At 39.6% G+C, this 12588-nt stretch overlaps 1 long non-coding RNA gene across 1 annotated transcript; it reads right to left on the reverse strand.

Annotated features, from left to right (window-relative positions):
* Window positions 1-2612: 2612 nt before the first annotated feature.
* On the reverse strand, window positions 2613-5539 carry LOC148522246 (uncharacterized). The gene is made up of 2 exons (XR_015878766.1): window positions 4938-5539; window positions 2613-3125 (listed from the first exon to the last, which is right to left on the reverse strand). It is a non-coding gene; the product is annotated as an uncharacterized LOC148522246 (long non-coding RNA).
* Window positions 5540-12588: the final 7049 nt, after the last annotated feature.

Consider the following 12588-nt stretch of genomic DNA (forward strand, 5'->3'; position numbering starts at 1 on the left):
ACCTTAGAAATATTAAGAACTTTGTGGTATCAAAATGATTAAACATTATCATCAATCAGACCCCAACTACATACCTTGGTATACCAGAAAACATAGCATTGAGTTATTTCTCTGGCGTCAACTAGGGTATGTTAAAGCCACAATAAAATCTTTGATATTTTAAATAATTAAACAAAATATATTTGTTGGGCAATCCTCCTTACTCAATAATGTACTATTTATAAATACCTGTAAAAGAATGTCCATTCCATATTAGTATCATAAGGGGGGGATTAGGATATAAAACTGGTCTGGGAATCTAGTGTTCATGCAGGCACACAAAGCCCTGTTGCACTTTAGTAACCTAGCAGTTCCCACCATTGAAGTCAATGGTGGGAACCGCTCATTAGCTGAGAGAGGTGGAGGCTCGCCTCTCTCAGCCAATGAACATTCAATCAGTGCATTTCTATGGGAAATTTAGTGGCTGTTGCTTCATTCGCAAAGTACCATAATTAGAGGATGGTACTATGTCTGTGGGTCTGGGTTTTATAATTTTTTTTTATTTTAAGAAGACCAAGGATGCCTACATGGAACAAAGGGGACCAGAACCAAGGGGTAGACGAGTATGGGATTTTTTTCACAGGTCCCGGTCTGGTTTCTATAGCACAAGGGCCGGTGCTAGGGACAACGTAAGTAAGTAGTGTGAGTGTAGGTGAGTGTGAGTGAGTGAATGAGTGCATGTGTTATAAAATAATAAAACCTTCGGTGTGTGTCTCCTGTTGTCTTTAAATATTTATTTTGCAGGCCCTTAATGCCCTGCATGCTGGTACTTGTGGTTCTCCAAGTAACAGCATATAGGGGTTACTTGCTGGGACCTCTAGTTCTCCTGTAAGTACAATATCATTTATTCTATTTTTGACATGATCAACCAGACACCTACCACCTGGCGTGCACTGGAAAGGGGGAACCCCTTTATTGGCAGAGTTGTCCTCCTCAGGGATTTCCGTCCTGGACTGATTAGCATGGGATGATAATGCTTTGGCTGGGATACCCTGTTTAGTGGTTCCCTCAGCTGTGTCATTACACCCCTGCTAGAAAGAGTCTGGTGCTGGTTGTAGCTAATATTCATGCTACTCATTGTGTTCCCCATATTTCCAAGCTCCAAATGGGCAGGGACTGATGTGAATGGCTAAATGTTCCAGTGTAAAGCACTCCGAAATATATGTGCACTACATAAATAACTGTTAATAAACAATAAATTAACCAGGAATAAAACCACAAAGTATTAAATCTCATGCATGAAAGATATTGTATATGTACAATTGTGTTTTTTAATACTGTATGTATGAATGTATGCATCTGATGATTACGATTGAATGCACCTGATGATTACTTGGTCTAAATTAAAGGCTGTATAAAAAGGGCTGTGTGACAGCCATGTAGACACCTAGAAAAAGCTGCTTTTATGCAGCGAAATGCATTGGTGGCTCTCCCTGGTTACCGTCACCTACTATTTGGACACCATTAAGGATTCTATATTGGAGCACCAAATTGGACTTGGGACTTTATTTTCTGGTTCCAGAACTGACTGTTCAGAGGCAACATCCCTTGCATTGGAATTTCACTGATTGTGTTGTCATCGCTAATTTCAGGATCCTCAATCATCTTGGTCTAAGCTGGTAAAACCTTTGCCCGATCACTGGATGTTTTTACAAACTATATTCCACTCTCCCAGTTTTTGAATGACATTTCTACTGGTGTCCATTTTCCATACTATTGCTGCAGCATTTAGGACCTCATTCAGACCCGGTCGCAAGCGCTGAGCGCTCGCAACCGGGTCGATGTTTAGGCCCTGCACACTCGCAGCGGCCGTACTGCGCGTGTGCAAGCCCCGGAGCGAGAAAGAAATTCTCTCACTCCGGAGCACACTACAAAAGGGGCGGCTTTCGATGGTGATCGACAGCTCGACCTGTTTTGTAGGCGTGGCTTCACAAACGGAGGCGTTCCTTAAGGAACACCTGCCGTTTTGTGGGCAGCCGCACTGACACCAGCACTGACATCAGCTGGAAGCGGCGCATGCGCAGTGGCCAAACATTGAGCCGCTTGTGAGCGCTATGCGCTCATGAGCGGTTCTGAATCAGGCCCATATTGCACCTGATTCACATTACACCACATAGTAGTCTCCCTTATTCATGTTATGACACACAGTAGTGCCCCTTATACACAATGCCCACAGAAGTAGTGCCCCTAATACACAGTTCCAATACACATAATGCCCACAGGTGTAGTGCCCCTTATACAATGCCCACAGCAGTAGTGCCCCTTACACATAATGACCACAGCAGTAATGCCCCTTACACATAATGCCCACAGCAGTAGTGCCCCTTATGCAATGCCCACTGTAGTGGTGCCCTTTATGCAGGGCCTCCAATAGTGGTGCCCCCTATGCAATGGTCCCAGTAGTAGTGCCCCCTGTAGTAATGCCCCCTGTAGTAGTATCCCCTGTAGTAATGCCCCCTGTAGAAAAATGACATCAACATACAGTATTAAAATGGAGTTTAATATATGAAAGTGAATAAGTGTATAATTAGTAGAGAATATAAAAACAATAAAAATTAGATATAACACATAACTTACAGAAAAAATATTTATTATAAAAGGAGAAAGTACTGAAAGCACTGAACACACATCTGAGTTTACATGATATACATAGTGATTAGCATGGAAAGATGGGCAGTTTCCAATTTTATTGTTTAACCAGAAACTGACAATAGTTACAGTATTTGGAGACCTGGGTCTAAATGTACAAAGTGGCAGGTTTTGTGGTTTATAAACTGATCTGCCATTGAAAAGTAATTTGGTCAAAAGTAATTTTGACCAACTAAGCTGAACTATCCTTTGATCTCTGTTGGTTTCTAAACCCTGAACCTAATGCACACCCGCTGCAATAAAGTGGTGGTTTAGAAGTGCTACTTGGGTCCCTATAATAATATGTTAATAATAGAACTAATATTGTAGTTTACTGGTATACTACAGTTCCCACTGTTATGCCAAATTTGAATGGTTGCTAGACCATGGTGACACTTGAAGAACCACAAATAACAGCATGTCCTGGCATCCTTGGCTGACTTGGTCCTGTAGTTCACCTATAAAAAACAAATCTAAATGAAATAAAGTGGAGAATGAGGTGGGGGGGTAATTTTATAAAGTATTTTTTCTATGGAGAGTGTTTTTTTTTTCTTTAATATGTTTGTTTATTACAGGTGCACTGATAATCATCCCATGTAATAGTTGACAATATTTTAAATTTGTCCTCATGGAGATACCAGATGGCAAGTGCAGGGGGTGGGTTACAGTAAATTGCATTGGCGCACCCATGCCTCAACCGCTCAATGTCATGATTTGCAGTATCATGGACGGGACCCTAACTGAGAATTCCACTGACTGACAACTTTACTGGGGAAGGGAGTGGATCTGGGGAGGCTGGCCTACTTTCTCGGGAGTCTCCCTGACATTCCTAGAGTAAATATGCCCCATGTTGTTCACTGCCATACTTTATGAAGGCAAAACTATCTGTATACAAGGAAGCTAGTATTATCAATGCACACAAGGTCATACAGTGGCAGGGTACATATGCGCTCTGTGCTGCCTCTCCCCATTCCTCCACACACCCCTAGTTACGGCACTGAATGCACATGTAGCTAACAAGTTTATTTTAGTAAATGCTTATCATGTGTATCTTTATCTATGTAGTGTCCAGTTATACGTATAAGTATGGGTACATTTACTAAAGTGCAGGTTTAAAGAAGAGGAGGTGTTGCCCATAGCAACCAATCAGATTCTACTTCTCATTTATCTAGCACCTTTAAGAATAGATAATAACTAGAATCTGTTTGGTTGCTATGGGCAACATCTCCACTTCTGCAAACCCGCACTTTAGTAAATATACCCCTCAGAGTGGTGTTTATACTTAAAAACGACTTATCAATAGAGTTTGTCTCTTGAACACATATCAATCAACTAGATTCTGATGGTTTGAAGGCATCTTGACCTCTAGTCATAACATGAATCTACTGTATACTCAGATTACGCTCAGAACATGTGAATGAAGGTTTGAGACATGCTCTTTGTATTTTATAAAGTTGTATTTTAATAAAATAAATAGAATAAAGAATTAAACATTTATTGTCACAGAGGAATTCAGCGTTCACTAATCTGTACAACATAAGGAACTGTGGCAACAAAATGTTTTTATCCTCTGTGATTGATTTCAGTGAGTGGAACAAGGACAATATATTGTTAACAAGAGAAAATCATAAGTCATTTGTTTTATACTAGACTGAACACAGAGTTTACATTTTGCTACGCAGGAATGAAATGTAACACACTGATCCAACGCCTATATTAAAAAACTTGTTCTGCTTCTTGGTAAGTGGTGTATGTATCAAAATGTGTGAAATGTACTATGACAGCAAAAAAGATATTGTGTTATTGTCAAAAATAATATAAAAGACTCAAATAATATTGTTGTTCCAAGAAAGGTCACTAAATGCTAGCATAGGCAATACAATTTACATTTATTTATTAACAGTTATTTATATAGTGCATGAATATTACTCAGGGCTTTTACAGAGAATATTTCAATCATTAACATCAATCCCTGTCACAGTGGAGCTTACACTCTATATAGCCTATCACATGGACACACATAAATATACTAAGGTTATTTTTTATTAGCAGCCAATTAACCCACCAGTATGTTTTTGTAGTGTGGTAAGAAACCGGAGCATCCAGATGAAACCTAAACAAACATAAGGACAACATACAAACTCCACACATATTGCCATGATCTGGAATTGAATTCATGACCTCAGTGATGTGTAGCTTCCATAATATAGTGTAGGAAATAGTGCTCATGTTGGCTGGAGTCAGGTAAATTTGGATATGCTGCTACTTACTCCAAGGTTAGGGTTCATTCATCCTTAAATTTCCATATATGGTGTAGATAGATACCAATAAGGAGTCTGTACAATTTTGAGGTACTAAAAAGTGGGGAGACAAGGGTGGTATTTAAATTGTATGACAGTATTGAATTGTATGAATGCCTCTTATTACACTCTCTAACACAATATGGTTGATCACTGAGACATCTAATTGTGCAATACACCTAACACTAGACTCCAGGATATTTTATGGAGTATCTGAAGGTATGGGTGAGTAGGATAGGATGCTCCCACCAGCATCGACAAGACTGCACCTGTTGAGAGGTGTCTTGCTGGATATTACTAGTTTCTGACACAGATTTTGAAAGAAAACAATTTCAAAGCTGCCTAGACAAAATGTTTAGCATGATTTTAGTTGGACTGTACATAAACCTGTATGAACCTTTGCTAACTGTAAATACTCATAATTGTTCATTTGATTTCTCAGAAAAATTCAAACAATACAAACTCATAGTTGGTTAAATGCATCAAGGTCTTCAGGGATTTCGGCTCTGGCCAATTCATTATTAAGTCGATTCACATGGTTCACTTGCTCAGAAAGGACCTTGATGGAAATGTATTAAATGTGGTATCAGCATTCCAACATCTGAACTCATCAATGGATGGAGTGTTACCTTGTTGCACTTCATGGGCATCTAGCTTCAATGTCAATTACGGTGATCAAAAACATGATCCCTGGTTAAAATAAAAGATTCCACTCTTGTTCTTTACAAGGAGAGTACCCATGCTAAGGATTTCTCTGTTGCAAGATTTAATATATAGAATATTTTCATCTTGTCATCAGAAAACTATTCATGCTGTATTTTTTAGAAGTATCAAATAAAAATACTCCTTGAGAGCTTCTCTGAGTGCTGTCCTGATTATACCTTAGCATGCCACCACACCTATATACTGAAAATAAACTGAATATAACAAATCAATATAAAGCAGATCCTCGCACTAATGTATCAATAAAAAAAGCAAAATAAAATTGCATACAAATAAAAATTAAACAAATTGCATATATTATAAATATACAGTATACATTATGTAAATAGTGATCAAACAAACCCACAGTTCAAAAGTGGATGTCCATTAAACACAGAGGACCTGATCCTTTTTGCAGATGGATCTCATGATTTTTAGATACTGTGCATGTGTTGAGCCTGTATACAAAATGTTGTGCAACTATGGGCATGTCAGAGTTGAGTCTCTCTGGTGCATCTCTTGTGTCTCTCTGGGTGCTACTGGTTGGCAAATGGGTGTTCGCACATAGTATCAGTGTGCCATGGGCATATCGCAGGGGTATAACTGGAGTAGCAGGCTATTCAGTGGTGGGGATATGCAGAGATTTGTCTGATTTCAGATGGATTTCTTGCACCAAGCATGGGGTTGGGGCAAGTCCGCACAGATAGTGATGACAGCTTGTATTACAAGTTAAAAGATGGGGGTAGAGCAGTCTCATAGATGTGACTGACCCTTATTATGCTCAGAAAAATTGAAAAGCTGCAAATTAAAATAGCAGTTGTTCCCCAGAAAACATCATGCTCTCCAAACACACAAATACCAGGATGAAGTCATACTGAGTACAGCTGCAAATTGATTTATTGCTAATATTCATGATAATTTGGTAGATACCAAAAATCCTATTTCTTGGTTAGTAGGCGATATATACTTGCTTTAACAGTATATGCGATTAGCAGGGGTCTATGAAACTTAGACCTAGGTATCGCAGTAAAGAAGCTGTTTGTGACAATTACTCTCTTCTTCACAAAATAACTCTGGCATGGTTGGATGCAGTGCATGGAAAGTACAATTCATGAACATTGGCAGCAGCTTCCTATGAATGTTTTTGTATTCCATATCTCTTCCACTTGACAAGATACTGAAGGTGACCATGAAGTCAGAGTTTAATATATTTTCTGCCACCAAACCATGATGAGAGTTAGAGCTGAATTGCAAGAAGCTTTATGTTTGAAATATGGAACATTGTGTGCAGTTAGACGTAAGCTGGCTGTAGATGGAGATGATCTGGCTGTTATAGAGAATAGCCCAATAAACTGGTCTTCCAATTTGAGAGATTGACACCCCTGGTTGAGATTGTTAGTGGAAAGCCAAACTTGTAGTTCCACTATGCACAGTATAACTTTGTAGGCTGTGAATGTTTGTTCACCTGAAGCTTATACATCTTTTGGAACTTCCAAAGTTGTGTGCAAATTTTTTGGAGTGTCTCAGCTACAGCAAAAAATGGGCTTTGTTTTGTGTAAATTTCGATTTGGGTAGGTCAGTCCAGCTGTTATGTTGAAAATATACACATGCCCTGAGATAATGCTCCAAGCATTGGCTTAGCTGCTCAATCTACTCATTGGACTGCAGAAGACATGCTGATTATAGACAGAGGGGGATGTGCAGAGAAGTGGATTAAATCTTTCAAAAGCTAGCTGTAAATTGAGTACCCTGTCTGATTCAATACTCTGAGCAACAATGAAACTGATAAATATATAGAAACAGCGGAGCTGTCTGTGGTCCTGAATGTAACTTTTTCAAATGAACAGAGGAGGCTAATCATTAAGCACTGCCATTCAACAGTGCTAATTTAGTATCCAACTTGCTGCGAGTAGCAGTGCTTGATACTAAAACACCAGATAAATTCAACATTGCTCCCTATGATCCCTATTACAACTTCTTTTGAATTTTAGTAAATTTTAACACTGGCGAGTCTGGGATTCACGCATGTGCACAAAGCTCCCAATGGCCAGCAGGGGAAGCTAAACAGGGGCGGTGGGATTCGAAAGGATCACTTTCGTAACCTGGACCAAGGGGTCCGGGAACAAACGCCATCTGAAGATGACATAGGTTCCCGCTGTCAAGCTCTGAAATTTAGTATTCTAAGAGCTTGATGAATTTTGGTCCACACACTTTTGGGTCCTGTATTTCAGCCATTTTGGTTGCTTGAGCCATTATGTTTTAGTAGGGCTTTGGTATGAAAACTAACACAACGCTAACACAACTTTACTGGTAGCAAAATAAATTCTACTTTATTGGTTAATCTTGAGAGTAACCAAACTGGTGTGGCACAGTATGGTCTTACGTGACACAGGTAAGTAGATCACAATAAATATACATTGTGTGAAAATATGGCCCACAAGGCATTTCAGCCTTCACATAATCTGCAATAATTCCTGGTTTCTGTAGTCTGTATAGTTTGTGATGTGTACCTGGGCCTCTTCACGTAAACAACGCTAATTGTTGAGTGTCAAGAGGATTTCTTATATCTGCATCTGTCACCTACTGAATCATTTTGCATGTGACATCCACTTGGGAAAATAAACACATTGACATATTTTGACCCTGCCTTTCTGAAAGAGTGAGCCCTGCAAGTGGGGTCAGCGTGTGCTGATGTAGTAGTGGTTGGAAAAGCCTTTATTAGTTGGAAAAACAGCTTGTTGTATAGGATTTCTGCATTAGAAACAGGTAACCAAATGATTTGGGGATTATTTTAGCACAATTTCATATGAATCTCCAGTAACAGTTGGCGGACATATACATCGCTGTATTGTCTGTACAGCTGTGAAGTTTGCCCAATATTTAATGGCCCCAGTTTTAATCCGTCATTAATCCTTCAGGCACATAAATAAAACCAAGGAACTTCATTGTGACAACATAAAATATGAATTTTGTTAGTTTTGCTTAAAGCTCATGTGCATCATCCATGCTCTGATGTGTCATATTTGTTCTGTGAAGAATGTCATCAAAGTAGATCATTACATACAGTACTGACCCCTAGTAAAGCAGAACACAGCATTCACAAAATACTGAAAGGTAACTGGGGTGGTGGCCTGTCTTAAAATGATGCCCAGAGGCGATGGTTGATCCATTAATCATCCAAGTGCAGCAATCTTGATGTTGCAGCTACTGTAATTATGTACAGTAGTGCAGTGAAATTGCCCATTGAACCAGCCAACCGGGGCAAAAGCAATTATGTTTGGATTAAAATGTTATTACAGCTGTAATGAAACATAAAAGCTTGGCTTGGCTAACTCATATGATTTATCCAGAAGGGTGGAAAAGTAGGTCACCCTCTGGATAGCACAGTCTTGGACTTGTATAATATAAATAGAGGTTCTACTCTCATCTGTTTGCCCTTTATCATGCACTGTGGACGACTTAGACCAATAGGCGTATTTATAATGGGTCTGCGGTGCACACTGGTCCCATGGGGCCTAGCACTGCACACCCTGCACCTTAGAGTATACTTACCTTGTTTCAGCAAGTGGATCCCTCCTCTTCAGTGGTGCCATTTTTCCAGTGACATCTTTGGGCAGATAGTGTAGTGCAGTGAAAGCAAAGGCTTCTCATTTATGCTTTTGCTTATGCTTTTGCACCACCTTTCTGAACATCACTGGGAACTAGATAGTGCCGGAGGAGGAACAGCCAGCACAAGGTAAGGTTTGGAGGGGCCCACTGCTGAGAGGAAGGGCCCCACTGCACACAAGCCCCCTTTGATGTTGATACACATCGCTTAGACCAGTGATTTTCAACCTTTTTCAACTTGAGGCACTAAGCAAGATTTTATAATTCATCAAAATGAGATTCAGGGAACATAGGTTAAATATTATCAAAAAGTACTGTCATCATAGTGTATCCAAACACTTGGCATAATGGAGATCCTGCAGGTTTAACCATCACGGGGGTTCAACATATCAAGTTTACGAAATAATGTGGGGATCTTTACAAAACATTGTACAGCAAAGAGGCTTTATGGATGTTTAAATTACAAACATTATTTCCCTTGGGGTTAAATGATAACAGATTTTGAGTCCTTTGCAGATTAGTGAATTATTTGACACAGTAAGATAGATAGCCTCTAGATTCTTAAAAAAAATATACATTAACAATACTGGCAATGACACAGGTTCTATATATACAGTTTGGAGTACTGAGATAGGAGTTTGCATCTTTGTAACTGTACAGGGAATTACAATGTCAGATTAGACTATGAAAGGACATCAAATGGAAGAGGTTTCATCACAATTCACATTGTCAGGTGTTGTGATATCATCGACTGTTATTAAGATTCACCAGATAGGCTATAGACTGCTGTCTGAGACTCTAGTATAATCAGTGGGACATATAGCATACAAGGTAACTATAGAGTTTAGGAGGTTGAAGTAATAAAAGAATACAGTTTGAAACCCAGGAGATGTAGTGTTTTATTTCTGAGTCACCCATTTAGGGTTATCATATACACATCACCTTATACTTGCCTACTTTAAAAACGAATACTACCAATTCGTTTTTGTAGATATTTATTCTGGGGTCTGTGCAATGGCACTGAGACATACAGAATATGTAATTTCCATTAAGTTTTTTAATGATGAATTATACCGGAAATAGTTATTTAGGATAGGATCCATATATGTATTTGTACATCATAGACACACCTCCCCATGAACGAGGACGTCGCGCGCACTTCTGGCTAGACGGACGGACACACACGTGAACAAGTCACGTGTATCTGCATACGTCACCAGAAGGCGCCCCAAGCGTCCCCAACAACAGCCTATGCCGCTGTAAGCTGCAACCATGGCAACCGGTAACCACACGGATACCAGGGCACGCAGCCAGCAACACCAGCCAATAAAAAACCTGGAAATATAAAAACATAGCGAACAATGTGAACACTATATAGATAATACTGTGCACTGTTATGGCAAATTATATCAAAAAAAGAAAAGTACTAATACAGCCAATCGGACAACATAGACATGGCATAATCCCCGCTGATATAACAACCACTTTTTATTACATAATTAAAACTAATAGAAAATAAATAGATTTTTTTAGTAAAAACTGACATTACTGGTTTCTCTAGGGACACTTCGGTACATTTTTTGCAACGTAAACATGGATGTTATAAATGCACGGGATGCCTAACCTGTAGGTATATGGTTGCGGGCAATAGTTTTTTGCATCCATATTCTGGCAAGAGATTTAAGATTTACCATACGTTAACTTGCAGTTCCAGATTTGTCGTGTACCTTCTGTCTTGCCCATGTGGGTTACATTACGTGGGCAAGACAGAGAGGCAGTTTAAGGAGCGCATGGCTCAACATCGATCCGCCATTAGGGCGGCTATTTCAATCGGCTCTAGTGAGCAACCTGTGGCTCGTCATTTTGCCCAGGCGAAGCATGGGGTGGCCACGATTCGATACTGTATTATTGATCATGTCCCGTTGTCATTACGTGGAGGCAATAGATCTAAGCGTCTGTTGCAACTTGAATCCAAATGGATTTTTTTGCTGGACACGGTTGTCCCTAGGGGACTAAATGAATCATTGGGACTGAGATGTTTTCTTTAATTATACAGTAAGTTACTATGGATCCTGCCTGTGGTCATCCTGGGGCGTTACCTGTTATATGATATAAGATATTTCTTGTCTTAATAGGGTGATAATTTCCTGCATCTTAACACCATTTATTATGCACGTTTTTCTATTAGTTTTAATTATGTAATAAAAAGTGGTTGTTATATCAGCGGGGATTATGCCATGTCTATGTTGTCCGATTGGCTGTATTAGTACTTTTCTTTTTTTGATATAATTTGCCATAACAGTGCACAGTATTATCTATATAGTGTTCACATTGTTCGCGCTATGTTTTTATATTTCCAGGTTTTTTATTGGCTGGTGTTGCTGGCTGCGTGCCCTGGTATCCGTGTGGTTACCGGTTGCCATGGTTGCAGCTTACAGCGGCATAGTCTGTTGTTGGGGACGCTTGGGGCGCCTTCTGGTGACGTATGCAGATACACGTGACTTGTTCACGTGTGTGTCCGTCCGTCTAGCCGGAAGTGCGCGCGGCGTCCTCGTTCACGGGGAGGTGTGTCTATGATGTCTGTTAGGTATTTATTTGTCTCTGTTTTCATTGTATGTTTGTATGTCAGTGTCTTGAGAAAGGGGGCTTGTCCTCCGAAACGTCGACAATTAAAAACTGAATTTTCACCAGCGTTTCAAGTCTCCGAGTGACGCCTTTTTTGGTCCTGTATCTGGGACACTTTGTTGGCACCCTATAGGAAGGTACCGGAGCAATTCAAATGGTATGCGTCGTTTGTTGAGTGCCGGTCTGTGGATTATTATATATATATATATATAAATCACAGGGGCTCTGCACTCACCATAATAACTAACAGCAATAATAATAAACATAATAAACAGTGGGGTTTTGGTTCATGAATTGATCAATGAATTTAAGCTTACAGCCCGCGTCACGGGACCCCACTTTACTGCAAGTCCCTACTCTATCGCTCAGAATTATAACATGGACATAGCCATCTCATTAGTGTTAAACTAAGGTTATGCTATCAAGGTTTAAAGCTCACAGCAACTTTGCTTTTAGACGTGAGACAGTTACCAAGCACACCTGTTGCAAAGCACCTAGGAAAACAGCTGACACAAGTTAGATTAAACTAGTTAAAAGGGGTGCATGAGAAAATGTGATCACAAAAATGATTAATTATAAAAATTAATCACAATAAACAAAAAGCTCTAATCCATGGCACTCACCATTCCTAGATTTGGGGTGCAACATGGTATGTGACCACATTGTTTATTATTATTGTTAGTTATTA

Source organism: Taudactylus pleione, unplaced genomic scaffold (assembly GCF_031769625.1).
Source record: "Taudactylus pleione unplaced genomic scaffold, aTauple2 ptg000149l, whole genome shotgun sequence".
NCBI lineage: Eukaryota > Metazoa > Chordata > Amphibia > Anura > Myobatrachidae > Taudactylus > Taudactylus pleione.